Source organism: Apteryx mantelli, chromosome 30, assembly GCF_036417845.1.
Source record: "Apteryx mantelli isolate bAptMan1 chromosome 30, bAptMan1.hap1, whole genome shotgun sequence".
Lineage (NCBI taxonomy): Eukaryota > Metazoa > Chordata > Aves > Apterygiformes > Apterygidae > Apteryx > Apteryx mantelli.
Window position 1 is genome coordinate 6,300,074 of NC_090007.1, and position 15,611 is coordinate 6,315,684.

General features: G+C 45.5%; 1 protein-coding gene across 1 annotated transcript in view; it reads left to right on the forward strand.

Annotated features, from left to right (window-relative positions):
• Nucleotides 1-1,190: 1,190 nt before the first annotated feature.
• RFX2 (regulatory factor X2) overlaps nt 1,191-15,611 on the forward strand; it is a 65,781-nt gene continuing 51,360 nt past the window's right edge. Inside the window, exon 1 of the mRNA XM_067312850.1 lies at nt 1,191-1,216. The gene's annotated coding sequence lies outside the window, so the exon portion shown is untranslated. The remainder of the gene's footprint in view (nt 1,217-15,611) is intronic.

The following is a 15,611-nucleotide window of genomic DNA, read 5'->3' on the forward strand; positions in this document are numbered from 1 at the left end:
GATGGATGTTTTTTTCAGATTCCAAGCCAATTTTCTAGTGCAATGCTGAATTTCATATCACAGATAAACAATGGAAGGGCAGATGACAGCCTGCCTTTTGGACAGGGAAAGCTGAAATCCACGTCCTCACCAGTTATCTTCCTCATGCATCCCCATACACCTTTCCCAAAGCAGAAAGTGAGTGCTGTTGTCCTGAAGCAGATGAGATGGGCCTGGCTTTGCCCCTCGCAGGCTACCAGTGCCTCCCTCAGCCCCTCTTTCTCAGCAGAGCGCCCTCTCTCAGGAAGAGGGCTTTACCCATTCTTGTCCTCTGATCATGGCCCCAGGCTGATGCCTTGGCCCTCACCTCCTCCCACACCCATCGGTCCCTATTTTTTGTCGCTCCCCCTTCTTCACCAGCCACCCAGTGCCCCTCTCTCCCCAACTCACCTCCTTTTCCAACAGCCCATCACTTCATCTGCTCCCTCATCTCTCCTTTTACACAGCACCTCATCTCTCCCCTCTTCCCCAGCTCTTTCCCAGGCCTCGCTCTCCCTCAGTCCCCTTCTGCTTCATCAGTCCCATCACTCCCTTGCTGCCTCATCTTGCTTTTTTTGCCACCAGCTTCCTTCACTCCCATCTTGTCCCAGTCACCTCAGCCCCATCTCTCCACCAGCCTCCTTCATCCTCACCTTGTCACCTCAGCCCCATCTCTCCACCAGCCTCCTTTACCCCCATCTTGTCCCCAGTCTCCCCTCAGCCCCATCTCTCCGCCAGCCCCCTTCACCCCCGCGGTGTTCCAGTCCCCTCAGCCCCGTCTCTCCCCCTTGTCCCACATCCCCCCCCCGCCCGGCGCGGGGAGCCCGGCCCAGCCCATAACGGCTCCCGCACCCTCCCACCCCCCCGCTGAAGAGCCAAAGCGCGCGCCAACTCTAGGCGCCGCCCCCTCCCCGGCGCTATTGGTCGAGGCCCAGCATGTCCCGCCCCTGCAGTGACCGACAGCCGCCACGCCAACCGCCGGCAGCGCTGGGCGGGACACGCCCCCCGCCCCCCCGGCGCGGAGCGGGCGGGGCCCAGCCGTGACGTACAGGGAGAGGGTAGCAACAGTTGCCTCGAGACCCGGCGCGAGGCGCCATAGTGACCGTAGCCCTGGAGACTGTTACTTGCCAACGGGAGCAACACGCAGCCCCGGCGGCCGGAGCCCAGCGCAGCCCGCGGAGCCCGGCGGGGAGGGCAGGTGAGCGGGGGGGGGGGGGGGGCGCGGGGCCGCGGCCGCCCTGCGCAGGGGGCTCGGCGCGAGGTGCTCGGAGGGACGGGTCCGGCCGCGGGAGCGGGGCGGCTGCGCCGCGGGACGGGCCCGGCCCGGGGGGGGGGGGGGTCCCGCCCGCTGAGGGGGGCCCGGAGCCGCGCGGAGGGGGCGGGCGAGGCGGCGATGCGGGGCCGCGGGGCTCCCCGCCGCCGCCGTGCCCGGAGCTGGGACCGTCCCGCCCGCGGCGGCGGCGGCCCGGGAACGCCCCGCCGCGGCCCGGCCTCCCGCCGCAGCCCGGCCGAGCCGGCGCGGAGCCTCGGCGCCGCCCCGGCGAAGTTACGGGTCCGGCGCGGCGGGGGAGGCGGCCGCCTCCCTCCGTCCCCCCCGCGATCCTGCTCGGCTTTCCTGCGCGGCGGCTCGGGGCTCTCCCGGGAGCCCCCGCGGACGGGGCAACTTCGGGCGTCGAAGTTTTGTGCCTTTTTAAAGACGATAATAAAGCTCATCCTCTCGTCTCCCGTGGGCTGGTGATTTGTGTTGCTTCGCGCTCCGGTTACCTCGCAGCAGGGGAACGGGATACGTCTCTCGGGGATCGGCAGCTCCTCTGATAACTAACTTCTTGCTTTTTTTTTTTTCCCCTCCCTAGTCTGAGCATCAGGTTTTGCGCTGAACAAACGTTCAAGAGCGAATCTTGCTGGTTAGAGAACCCTTAACAAACTCCTTTCATGATGCTTTTCTTTCTGTTTGCTGTAAGGCTGTAAATGCATGGTGTGGGTATAAATTAAGAAGCGGGAGGGGGAACGTTAGCCAACTCTGGCTCCTTTTTAAGAAACTTGGATACCTTTTGTTTTGTCTCTTCTCCCCCCTGTGCCTCAGACACTCTTACCACTCTTCTTAACTGCACAGGTTTTTTTTGGGGGGGGCGAGGGAGGGGGGTTGGAGGGGTGCGGGGTTGATTTCAACTCTCACTTATCCATTTAGTTTTGCAGAGCTCTGAAATGCTAGCGTTTGTTTTCTGTTGGTTGTAGCAATTAGTGAAAATTAAAAGAGGACCTATTTTTAAGCATTCGTGGGCTATTTTTGACTTGGTTTCTCCTGTTTGTTTGGAATAAAGCATGTTGTGAAATAGGTTGCATCTCCTGTTAAAGCAGGATTTTGTGTATGTGCCTATTTCGAGCACGAGTTCCTGCAGCCTGATTAAATCTTTCCGTTCTTTGACTTGGATACTAAACTACTCTAACTTCTTTTTTTGGTTTTGCATCTAAAAGAAGCGAATCTTACTTTTTAAAGAGCAAAGTGGAATAACTAATAACAGATGATCTACTTCCTATGTTTGCTCTTGGAGTATCCATCCTTAAACTGATCGTGTTCAGATTCATTTGTCAGTCAAGACTTTCATCTGCCTCTGTCCAGGCTTTCAACTCTTTATCGTGGTCATGAATCATTTAAGAACAGGCAGGAATTACTAGTAGGGAGAAAAAAAAAAAAGAAGTTCAGTCTCAAAATATAAGCCTTAAACCCCTGAAGACTTGGGTATGTTCTGTACCTCCCCTAATTGTCCTCCTGCATGGGTTTGCTTCAGTCACTTTAAGATTAATTCAATCTTATCTCATGTTAGCTATTTTCAAGCTTTGTGACTAGTGGGGGGCAGGCATATAAATCCCTGTTACGGCCCATATGGAAAGGAAGGCATCTCAGAAGGACCTATCATGGTTGTCTGTTTGAAGAAGGGGTGAATTGGCCTCTGAAGGTATCTTTCTATCTCTGTTGAGAGAGGTTTAAATGAGCAAAACTGGACATTTGACTTCTAGATGGCTAAAGTCAGGTGAGAAAAAACACACTCTTAAGACCAAATTGTGGCTACTGGGTACCCGAAATCAGATCGGCCTGTAGTGCTCTGGGTGTAGTAGCTCCCAGTGTCGCTCATTGTTTCACTTTCACAATCTTTGTTCATGTTAAAAACAAAACAAACACGTTTCTTTAATTCTCAATATTGCTGTCCCAAGGGACATGAGATTTAGTTACATTTGGTGAGGCTTGCTTTTAATTTGCCTTTTGGCATACACGAACGTGGGTGTATTCTGTTATTTTTGTTTTTGGCCTTTGGAATTCAGGCGCTCAAAGTTGTTTCTGTACTAGCAAGGTTTGGAAATACTAATTTTTCCAAAGGCAGCTGGGATTTGCATGTAACTAGGATCTTGGCTGTCAGGGTGCGAACACACAGAAAAGACGGTGAGAACTGACAGAACTGAAATTTCTTTGTCCCCACTTGCCTTCTACCAAACGGGAAGGGTACCCATGAGTTCCTAGGTGATGATGGGAGCGTGCAGTGCTGCAGAGGAACGGAAGAGCCAGGACTGTGAAGCTTCACACAGAGCTCCCATGGACATCCCATGCAGGGCCTTTCCCTGCTGTGGCATTCACATCTCTGTAATTCCTGCCATAGCACCGAGTCTCTGTGCTGGAGCCCCGTTGCTCTGTTCGCGCAAGGGCCCGGCATCGGGAGCCGTGACGCTGCGCCGCAGCCAGGCACGTGCAGCTGAAGAGGATCGAGCGTTTGCAGGCAGCTTGCTGGGTGACATGCCCACGGCTACAGCCCCGTGCAGGAAATTCTCCCTCATCGCATCATCTGCCCTCTCCAAGAGCGCTGCTTCCCTTGGAAGGTGTGCATTTGTATATTTGTCACATAAATGGAGGCCCGTCCTCATCAAGTGACTTGGCGAAAGAGCACCCCCGGTTGAGCCACCCACTGTGAGGGTGGGAGGCAGGGAAGGGGTCTCCTGTGTCAAGACTGCAAGTTGAGTGAGGTCTGCAGAGAGGCAGAGTTAAATCATGCATTTTTATATGTATATACGCATATACACACACACTGCATATATATAAATACTTACTCTCTATCTAGTGTGTGTGTATGTATGTGTGTATATGTATTTTTATGTATATGCATATGTTTACATACACAAAGGTGCATGTGAAATACATTTTCTGCTTACTTTTGCATACGTAAGTTTGAAATGGTAATTTAAGGCCATAATTGGTGAAGTCGTGAGCAGCCAGTGGCTCCAGGGACATCGGCAGATGTTGTATGTCCTTGCTATCTGTTAGGGGAAGATTCTGCGGTTGAAAGTATTCTCCACCACTAAAAGTAACCTCTGTACTTGTTACCCTTCCTGCACCTTTTTGTGACTAAGCATCTTCAAGGCAGATATACGTTTAATGTTTCAGTCGGTGGTTAATAAGTGTAGCTTTTTCTAGCTCGATCAAAATAAAATAGATGGCTCCAGTCATTCTCTTTAAATAGTCTCGTACTTGTAACACCTCAGAGCATTGACAGCTGTTAAGTTTTAATCAGAGCATGTTTTCACTTCAATATAGGCTTAGAGACGTAGCTTACTGAATGTATTCTAGCATATTTACCTTGTTCAGTACTCAGAATCTAAAAGCGTCCTATGGTGTGCAGAGTCACCGAATAGGGAGGGCAGTGCTGATTCAACAGGCTTATCTTACCGCTCAGCTTCTCAGCCAAAGTTTCTGCTGGAGGCTGCCGAGATATATTTAAACCAGTTTTCCCCTCTTTCCCTCCCTTGCAACAAATGCCAGCGCAGTTAGCGCCTGGATTCCTGCCAGCTGGAGCACAGCGCTGTCCCGACCAGCATGCCAGGGCTTGCGGCGGGTGTTAGGAGAGGAGCGCCTAACCTCCCCGTGCCTCAGGCCAGGCAGCTCTCCGATTCGGGATTCTATTTCTGATATTGGAAACACATGCGGGGTTTCTTTCTGTAATCTGTGCTTCGAGACGAGGTATTTTCTCGTATTTGTGCTGGCAGTTCTTTATTCCTGTGTTCAAACGGTCACAAATCCACCTTCTTGTCTAAGAATGTACTGGCTTTCTCCTGTTAGGCTGTCCCGGGCTGAGGAGCACGTGAGCTGATTGTGTCATAAATACATAGACATCAACAAAAAAAACCTTCTTCAGCACCTTAATACATGAAACAAAGAGGAATCCTGTTGTACAGAGCCCTAGCTACAGATAACCATAACAAAGCAAACACGGAGAGACCTATTTCAGCGCACATCAGTCCACAAACTGTATTTCCAGTTAGGAAAAAAATCCTTCAGCTTTGGGTCATGTTGTTTTTATGAAAAATTGCTATGTTTGCATTTCACCCAGCTGGTATAAATAGAACAACTAGAAAAATCTAAATTTGCATAATTCAGCTGACTTGTTAAAAAAGTATTTAGTTATGTGTAGACATGTGATTTCATGTCAATGAATGTAAAAGTTTTCTTTCGCTTATATTGATCCTTACTTATGACATAAGGGGGAAAGGCAACATCTATCCAACCTTAAATTTACAAGGAAATTTCTGAAGTAGTGGTAAGAAAAGGGAGAGAGCGATATTTATTTTTTCCCTCCAGTGTAAGAGTAGTAAGAATCTTTCCTAACTGAGCTTTATAAACTGCTTTGTTTTGTTGATCTGGTGTTATGCAGGACTTAAGAACTCTGTAAATGCCAAATGAAGAGTAATTTGAAGGCAATAGTTAAGTATGCTTCTTTCTTTATTACTTGATAGGAATCTAATCTCGAATTTTTTTTTCTGAACGTAATAAATGCCAAAGAAGTCGCAGCATAGTACGAATGTGTCATAGCAAGTAAGCTTTGAAAGAGACTAACAACTGCATGTTGCAAAGAGAGGGGTCACAAAATGCGGTGCCAGTAATGGCTTTATATAAAACAAATGTAAAAAATATAGATTCTCTATTTTCTTGTCACAGATGAATAGTTTGCTTAAGTAAATCCTCAGTATCTCTAGGCCAAGAAAGTGAAGGAAGGAGTAATTGCGCTGGCTGCAGTTATATTCTGCACTGATGCATCATACTTGCATTAACCACTGCACTTGATTCACTGATGGATGTTATGACTGTCCAGTATTCACAGATTATTTCTTCTGAGATGGTTCTTCTCTGGCTTTATACGTGGGAATGTCTGACTGTGTATGTGGACAACTGACAGCACCTAGCTGTGTGCACCATGATGAAGACTGACAGTTTGAGATGTGTCCCTACCTTCTGTGGCTCAGTGACTTCTTACTCAAATTTCTTTAGGGTAACGCTACTCTTCTCATTACAAAGAAAACACTGGAAGATTGGAATGAATTACTGGGGGAGGAGGAAGGGCTCATGTCTGAAACCTTTCCCCCTTTCAGTGGGAAGCAAGGAACCCCAGTTACAATCTTCTGAAATCAGACCTGGTGGGACAGCCACAACCAGGAACAAAAGCAGGAGGCAGGAACGCCTCTGGGTACCACCATCTCCCAGGTGTGTGCGGGGACCTCTCTGGGCAGCACCAGCTAAGCTCACAAGAGCACTTTTCTGTTTGCTGCATCTCTGCCCTGAGTTTTGCTACCATAGCTACACGCTGCTGAAGGAGTGTGTTTCCTTTCTGCGCCCTTGCCAACTGACGCTGTTCTGCTGTCAGAAATTCGTAGTATGGGTCAGGATTTCCAAAACGGAGTTTGTTCAGCTGCCGTCGTAGGAATGGACTTGTGTTGTAACGTGGTGTGCAGCAGCAAATCCCAGGTTTTAGGTCAGGGAGCACGCACAAGCAGGAGGAGACATGCCTCCAGTCCTGCTGCCTCCGCGCTTATGAGGCAATGGCAGCCGCCGCTTTTGGCATTATACGCAGGTGGAGGCGTTTGCTATGTGGAATTATATTTTCCCCATCTCTTCTAGAGAAGAGGTTCACAGCTGGATTTACTTTTCTCCCATACAGCTTTGAAATACGCAGTTTGGCTTTCCTGGTGGGGACCAAACACATGCACATATGCATCGCCCATTACTGCAGATACATACACGTTTCCTTTGCGTACCTACTATGAATAAGTGAATCCTTGTAAAGTCCGTATGGCGTGAGTGAATCTGGCTGTGAAAAAGGATGATTCCATGTCCAAAGTTGAGTTTTATGAGTGCCCAACTCATTTGGAAGCCCTAAGAAGAATCAATACTGAGTCTATGCTGTGATACGCCAGTTATTGAGGAGTTAATTTCTGTGAAGCACTGGAATTATTTGTTTGATGGTTTTTTCATGGTCAGTGCAAGGTAGAGGCCCCCACTGAACAGAGCACGTAATTAAGGGTGTTCCTTCTTCTGGAGATGTCATTATCTCTGACTGACAAGAGACATCGGGAAAGAAGAGGAAAGGGAAAAGGCGCGGGTGGAATGATGATAAGCAAACAACTTAAGCATAATAAGCAATTACCTTAGCTGCCACCTGGTTAGTTGGTGTTAGACTATTCTTTAGTATTAGCTTAAGATCCTATGGCCACCATGACAACCGTAGAACTATTCTGGCTAATTTCTGGCTCAACACATACACCTGATCAAACATTCAATTTGTTTGGGGAATTATATTAGTTATTCTATTTCTTCTAATCCCTAATGGAGGGTATCTGGCACGCTGGGAGTTCAGCAGGTTTTTAAAAAAGGAACCTCCTGCTGACAGATAACATTCACAAGCGTGCTAGGTATGGCAACGTTTTAGAAGGAATCGAAATCTTCATGTTTATGAGCCTTAGCTGGGATAGGAGGTTGGGAAGAAAATTCGTATCTGGCATTTTATTCCACAAATAGCAAACTTCGGGTAGACGGGATCATGTTTTGTATGCTTTGTTAGTATTTAGTGTGCGTGAAGGTCAGGGTAGTAGGCTGAGTAACTCTCTGACCTCAATATGCCTGTCCTGAAATCACAAAATGACTGCCTACACAACTCGGCCTGCGAAGATCCTGTTTTACTGGTCCATCTTAAGCAACTAATATTCTGTGTTTTATGAATCTTTGAGTTAAACTGGCCTGCCTTTGTGGAGCTGAGCAGGAGATGATGGGGCGCTTTGCAATGAGCTTTTTTCCCTGAAGTGGTGCTACCGTTAGTAGAGGAACCAGGGCACTGGGCATTTAATTTTGATTATTATCGTATATAGGCAATCAGCAACTCTACACTGCTGTAAGTGGTGGTCTGAATATAACATTGGTTGAAGTTATTCTAGTCACCTTATTGAATAGGTTATTTATGGCTGTAGAGGAGGGTAGATACATGTCTCTCCTGGACTGGCAACTTCTGGAAAAAAGTCTTCTAAGGCATGAACAAGCCAGATGATCTGAACATGCTGTATCTCATGATAGTTTTTTCACACCGGATTTCTCATATTTTGTTGCTCCCACGACTGGATTTTGAGATAGTGGAGCTCTGCTCATGTGAAAGGCCTTTTTTTTCTTTTTCTCCTGTTTGGCTTTCTCCAAGACCTGATCCTGAGCTGAACCAGTGCTTGATGATGTGTGGGTTGGATTAGTGCTTCTCGTGGCAGGGTTGAGTTCAGAGGGCTTTGGTGGCTGGTACGAGACAGTTGCATTACAGCCTTAAGGAGCTGCTACTCGGCGTGCAGATGAAGCTCTGGGACTGGTTCGCAGGGCACGGGCTGCAGTAACTGCAGAAAATGGCATTCGTCTCCCTGCTGTCCAGAGCCCATTGTGGCGGAGGGTTTCACCAACACCAAAGGACAGAACCGGCTGAGTCTCAACCCGGACAAAGCACAGCTCTGCTCACAAAGGTGGAGAAAGCAGCCTGTCCTTATGCAGCAGTGTATCGGTGCCTCCAGCTGTGGGAGTTTGCCTCTTTTTCGGTGTTCAGCCAAACCTTTTTAGCCCCATGCAACCCAGGCTGCAGCTGGATGAGGGATGCAAGGGAAAGCATTTGGTGAGGTGTGATTAGATGGACAGATGGCCCCTCTCCCTGCAGCTGGGGGTATTCGATTTTTTTTTTTTTTTTCTTCTTTTTTTCTGTCCTGTTGATTCACCCAGTTTTGGGGGCCTGGCTGACAAGCAGGCTGTAACCTCATAACTTCTCTTACCCGGACTGTGTTTTTGTTTGAACAGAAAATAGAACTTCTGCATAGCCTCTGATAAGACAAAGATTAACGAAAACGGGGAGGAAGCGAATTCTGAGATAAGACCAGCCTCTCTGTATGGTAGCTACGCTGTTGGTAGGTATTGCAACCCCACCGCTTCTGCGCAAGGATATATCTTTCTCCTCTGTCTTCCTCTTTCTGCCACCCCTGAGCTGTCTTGGAAGGTACAGACAAAAAACCCCACAACTTGAAATCCATTTCTGGGGTGTGAAGGGTGGGGGTAAATGTGGATGAGTGCCCATGGATTAGCGCTGTCTAATTTCTTTTCGGTCTTTGCATTTAAACAAAATATTGTATGTGCTGTTTAACACTCCCCTTCTCCCCAGCAGATGGAATGCAGATCTTTTCAAATATTCATGACCTTAAATGACCAATCATGGGAGGAAGTATTTCTTTAATAGGTACAGATAATAAGAGAAATAATGGCTTCTGGTCACCAAGCTAATCTTCAGAGCTTCCTTCTTCCTAGCAAATATTTATTCTTTTTAATATGATAGATGCACACCATTGTGCAGAAGACTTGCGCTAGCCAGGGAAGTGAAATATCCCTCCCTTCACCTGAGTCCCCAAACCCTTGAAGAAACGGTGGCTTGCTTGCAGGCTACCCACCCTCTACAACTGTTTGAACTTAAACTGCAGATTTTTCTGTATTAATTGCCATTCCCCCAAAATGTAAATATAAGTTCACCGTCCATGTTTTAGGCTCCAGGTCTGTTGCACTGACCTGCCACACACTGTCTTAAGCCAGGTGTTGTAGAAGTAAAGACTGTTCCTACTCGTAGGTCTAGAGATTGATGGTGCAAGTGTTTTCACTGAGGAATAACATGTACTACGATAATTTCATTACTTCCCATATGATTGCTCCCAACTCTGCGAACAGATAATATTTACAAGATAGGAGCTATTGGCAGGCTGTAAGTGGTTAGGTGGCTGGAACTTCTGCTTGTTATACTAATAAATTTACTTATTTAAATTGCAGAATAGTGTCTTGTATGCTGCAACCATTAAAGATAATTGTGTAAGTTTAGAGTTTTAAGCCATATAATTACTGTTTAAAATTGTGGTGGAGCACCAAAAATGCTTTTTGCCTCTAACCACTGCCATTTTTGCATTTTCATTCTTCCTAGTCTTGATGCTGCTCAGAACTTAAACACCTCATTTTTTAAACAAGTATAGTCAGAATTCCTGGACCACTTAATAACACATGTTGCAGGAAGCTTGCCCAGATACTGAGATTTTTGAGAGTTAGTCCAGTATTTTTCTTGCTTGAGGTAGAGGCCCTAAGTCAATAAAGCTTCTTTTGAACTTATTCTCTAATACCAATTAAAAACCATTAACAGTTGCATTATCGCAGTGCCAAGAAGCCCTAATATAACCCAATAATCTGTTATGCCAAGTGCTGTACAGAAATACAACAGAGACTTCAGGGCAGAGACCAGAGTTTACAGTTTTATTGGACAGGCAGAGGAGAGAAATCATCTTTTGACAAAGATGAGGGTTAATTCTTCTGCGCCGGTGGTGTTTTGTCAGTCACAAATCTGCTTCTGCGGTTCCCGTCCAAGACGTTCCAGTGTTGCGCCTCATCAAGCGCCTGCTGCTTCATCTCCCTTCTTGCTGGGGTAACAGCCTTTCGGTTACTAGGGAGAAGCGCGATGTGTCTTCGAGCGCTGCCTCTAGAAACGAAAGTATCTTTAGGCAAGTGAAGATGCATAATTGTGTCAGAGATTAATTTCACTGAGTGCCGGCTCTTTTACCTTCACGGAGGAAATGTATGGCATGGGAGATGTATTGGTGCTTAATAAGCAAGCTGCAAGCTCTAATTTTAGAGTTGATTTTGGGGTAGCTGCTATTCTGATTCTTAATATGCCGTAGGGATGCAGCATACTCAAGTATGGGCCAGGTGCTGCCTTTCTGTTTATTCCTCTGTTATCTTTTGTCATGGTGGATTACAGCTGAGCTGGGCAGTAGATTGCAGGGTAAGTGTCTTTTAAATATCAGTGGTGGACTGGGTACTTTCCTGCATCTGCTCCAGGGATCCAGTCACCCCTAAAAACGTGATCCACCTTGCTGTAATGCTCAGGGGTTGTTCAGACTGCTGCTGTTGCCCTGTAGGGAGATGCGCTCTGTCCTCCAGCTCCGCAGGCACCATGCAAGCTCCGGCTTCGTTTCTCATTTGTAAAAAGCGCTAATCATCGGTTCCTTCCTTAATGGGGACTGAAGGGAGATGTTTTAATTTCAGAACATCTGATAGCCTGCGTCTGTCACAAAAAAATCTCTTCATATGTTAATTAAGGCCCTGGAGCACTATCTATATCTGTGTGTGTGTGTATATATATATATAAATAAAATAAATATATATTTACACACTATGATATATTGTAGCTCCAAAGGGTATACCATGCTGAAGGATGTTTATTCCATGTTTCTGATATACCTCCTTGTCTAAAGGCTCGGTCCTTGCTGGAGTTTCCCTTGGGAGCAATATGCCACCCTAGGCTCTCCTGGGGGACTGTACCCTGAGGCATAAATTAATCTCTGATCTAGCAACTCCCACCTCTCTCTGCTCCTGTCTCCACTTTTATCCTCTGCTTCAATTGCTCTGTGCCTTCATTTCCCTTTTCCATTAGGGAAAAATTCAATACCTGCCTTTTCCCAGGAGCTAGAGAGGTTGAGGTGGGTAGGTTTGTAAGGATTAAGATTTGTAAAGTGCTTTAAAATCCTGAAGCGATTGCTGCTTTATTCACAGATCAAAATCTCACACTCGCACTGAGAACCAAGATGTGTGTGAGCTCTGCTGCAGCTGCCGTGTGTCCTCTGGAGAGAAGCGCTTGCTGCGATCGCTGGCTCGCGCTGCTCTTGGCTCCCCTGGATGTGCATGGGAACTGTAATCCATGGGAAGCGCCTCCTTGGAGAATTGGGCTCCCCAGTTTGCTCCTAGTATAAATTACCGGCTTTCTTCAGAGGGCTGATGATTTTGCCCGGTGCTAGGGTGTTAGGAAAGATGCCGAAACTGTGCTCAGAGCCACGTTTTGACCCTAAAGATTTTGCAGAGGGAAGACCTTAGGTCTTGAAATGCTTTGGGGGGAGAGAATGATTGTCCCAGGGATTTCTTGCTGTGACTCCAGTAGCATGATTGATTCTTCACCCTGTCTTACAATCCAAGTAAACGCATATATTGTAGAGTGCTTTAAAAAAGTGAACTTTTGAACAAAAAGTATTTGGGAGCATGAACCATGGACGAGCCAACGCTCTGCTGTTCCATGCTGCTCTCTTTGCAATACCTGATGAGAAACACAAGATAGTTTCAGTGACACTCCCTCTTATTGCACATTTCAAGAGACAGTTTAAGCTGTGGATTAAATTTTTCCAGCTGTATTCTAACTTCTTGTCCCTAAAGCTGAAGCTTTTTTTCCAAAATGCCACCAAATAACTGAATTAATACATCATACGTTGTAATCCTTATTCGTGTTCCCTGAAGAATTACTAAATACTTTGGTGATGAATCTCTTATTAGCCTATCATTAAGGAATTTTTGTCATTGCTTTCGTTTTGGCAGCTCCTTGGTTCAATTTGCGTTCTGATGTTGGACAACAAAACATGTTTCACACTGAAATCCTCTCCTGATTTCTACCTGCTTTCTTCATATAAAAGGATTGAATTACATAAGTAGCCAGAACATTATGTAATATTTCTGTTGGTGGGGTAAAAAAAGTAGGCTATACGTGGATGCATTTCTACCTTTTACTTCTGGCTTATACCCATCCTTGGCTAATACTGACTTGGAAGATGGTAAGAACTAGTAGCCCGTGGCCTTTATGAAATAAAATTTATACCTTTTTCTCCATTGGATTTATGAAAGTTAGCAACTTGCATCAGAAAATTAAGATTAGAGATTAGCTTTTCCAGTCTTTTGCCTGGAAGCATGATTTCCCCCAAGTCAGCAGCGGCGTGTGCTGATGGGTGGAAAATCCAGGGCCGATTAAAGAAGGTGCACAATAATAGGGTGTGATGGTGTAATAAAGGATTTTCATTTTAAGTTTCCCCCCCCACCCTTAGAAATCCTACTCAGCTGGGTACAGTGGGTTGACTGTGTTATTCCTACAAGACAATAGTGTTGAAAACCTATTTTGAAAAGTAAATTAATGTCTATATTGATCCTGTTTTATGAGTACATAGGAAGAGTGAGCGTTTTCCCACTGCAGAAGAATAATGTTCTCTCTTAGGCGCATATGTGCACGCACACACTCACAGGACTGGAGATCAAAGCTAGAGCCCCGATCTTTCTGCTCTTCGCAAATAGCTTCGAGCATCGCTGCCGTAACTGTCTCTAAGAAGACAACAGTGTCTTTTGTGAACTTAATATAAACTGCTGGTAGTATTCCTTTGAGTCCTTTTCTGGAACTGAATCTGTGAAAGATCCCTCTGTAGCTTTATGTCAATGTTGGAGGTTCAGCTGGCAGACTTCTTGGCATATACTGGGAGAAAAAAATCTTACGTGAGTACTTAGCTGAACAAAGTGAAGCATTATTTCTATGGGAGTACTTTTTGCTTGAACAATGTAAGTAAAAATGCAGAGAAGATGGTATTGTCTCCCATCTGCGCCAAGTAACACTTCTCCACTAAAGAAAATGGATGTATTGTACTTGGTTTGGGGTATTTTTGTTTGGTTTTTTTAACACTATTAATGCCTTAATTATATGTACGTCTCTGACCTATACCACTAAAGTAAATCAACTCACTCCAGATTTACATCATGGTAAATAAGAACAGAAGCTGACCCTTCTGGTTTGGAAGACTGACCTGGAAATTGAGGCTGAACAAAATCTAGTTTTTTGTCTTTAAAATAGGCAGATGGGATCATTTAACATATTGCTCACTAAAGTTTATTTTGACTGAAGTCTGATATCAAGTAGCATCCCAAGCAAATATTTAAGAATAAAATACCATGTTGCTGACTTATAACTGTTGCTGTTAGTTTAAACTAACTATGGTTATAAAATCATGCATATTGGCATGAGTTCTGTTAGCTGAACAGTAATTGTTTGTATATAGTATTTTAGATCAGTTTTGTTTTCAGCTATTACGTTAATGGAAAGCATGTTTTGACATCTTCCCCTTAGCTCACTGACTAAACTGCCTAGATTTGGAGTTCCATCTGGCTGCCATAAAGAAACTCTTTCCTCCCTTCTCCACCCAAATCTATTCTCAATCCATAAAGGAGCCAGAAAAAGGTTAATTTTTTGTTTCTCTAAGGAAACAAATCATTTTTCTTTTAAAATTGGCAGTGCAATTGACTTCAGCTACCTGCTGAACTGAGGCTCTCTAGAGGCACTGGATGGTTTTTTAACATGCCTCAAGTTGTTTGAAGCACGTTTGTCTTGTAAATACCTTTGGATCATGGCCCATGAGAGACCCATGAGTCAGGGAGTAGGAAAGGGTCAAGTATGGATAATGCAGAAACCCCAGTCCAATATTTTGTCAAATGAAAAATCACTTCATTCTGTTACTCAGTGCCAAAAATATCCACAATTAATGCTACTCAGCCTGTCCTCTCTCCACTTTCGTAAGTGTCTTTTTTTTTTTCTTTTCTTTGTATTTTGGGGAATGAACACTGCAAATTCAAAGCTTTACTCTATGGGATGGTGAGATTAGTGTTTGCATATATCTTCTGGCTTTCTATTTAAAAGCTGGTTTATGTAATTCGTTCAATGAAAGGAAAACCAAGGGAGAGTAGTAATGGGTCAATATCTGAACAATATATAATTTAAAAAATATATAGCAATCCCCAATACCACTGGAAGATATGAATACTGGCTGATTTTAAACTGTGCAGCTCAGACGTGACAATTGGTTTGAGGTGATTTAATCAGGCTGCCAGTGTAATGTCCCCTGTTTAAAAAAAATCCGCGGAAAGCTTTACACCCCGTACAGCACATCTTCATTGTGCTTTGCAGTAGAATAAGGGGAAAAGTTCCTGCTGAAAGTTCAGAGCAAGTAGGTATTTCTTGACTTTTTAACTTCTGCAAAAGGAACAGAATGGCAATTCTGGAAGATGCTTAAGACTGCAGTATTTGACCTGTGTGTCTGAAGGCATTGGTCTCCAGCTGCTACAGCTCGGACAACATCCTCGCATCTCCCTAACCATTCCAAAGAGAAAATAGCTGCTCCTGTTTTTTCCAGCTTTGATACGAAACTTTTAAGTCGGTGTCACTGAGAGGGAGGCTGACCTTGCTTATAACAGTAACAAGTTTTGCTAATCCTTGAACTGTTAATTAGGCTCTTTGTGTGAATTTGCAAACATCTGGCCAGCCGGGGGAGTTCCACCTTCCTTCCCGAGTCTGAAAGAAGCGGCCTGATGCCTCCCCCTCCATGGCCATTTCAATTGTATGTTTTAAGAATTAAAGTCTCCGTTACTGTTCTTGGCAGGG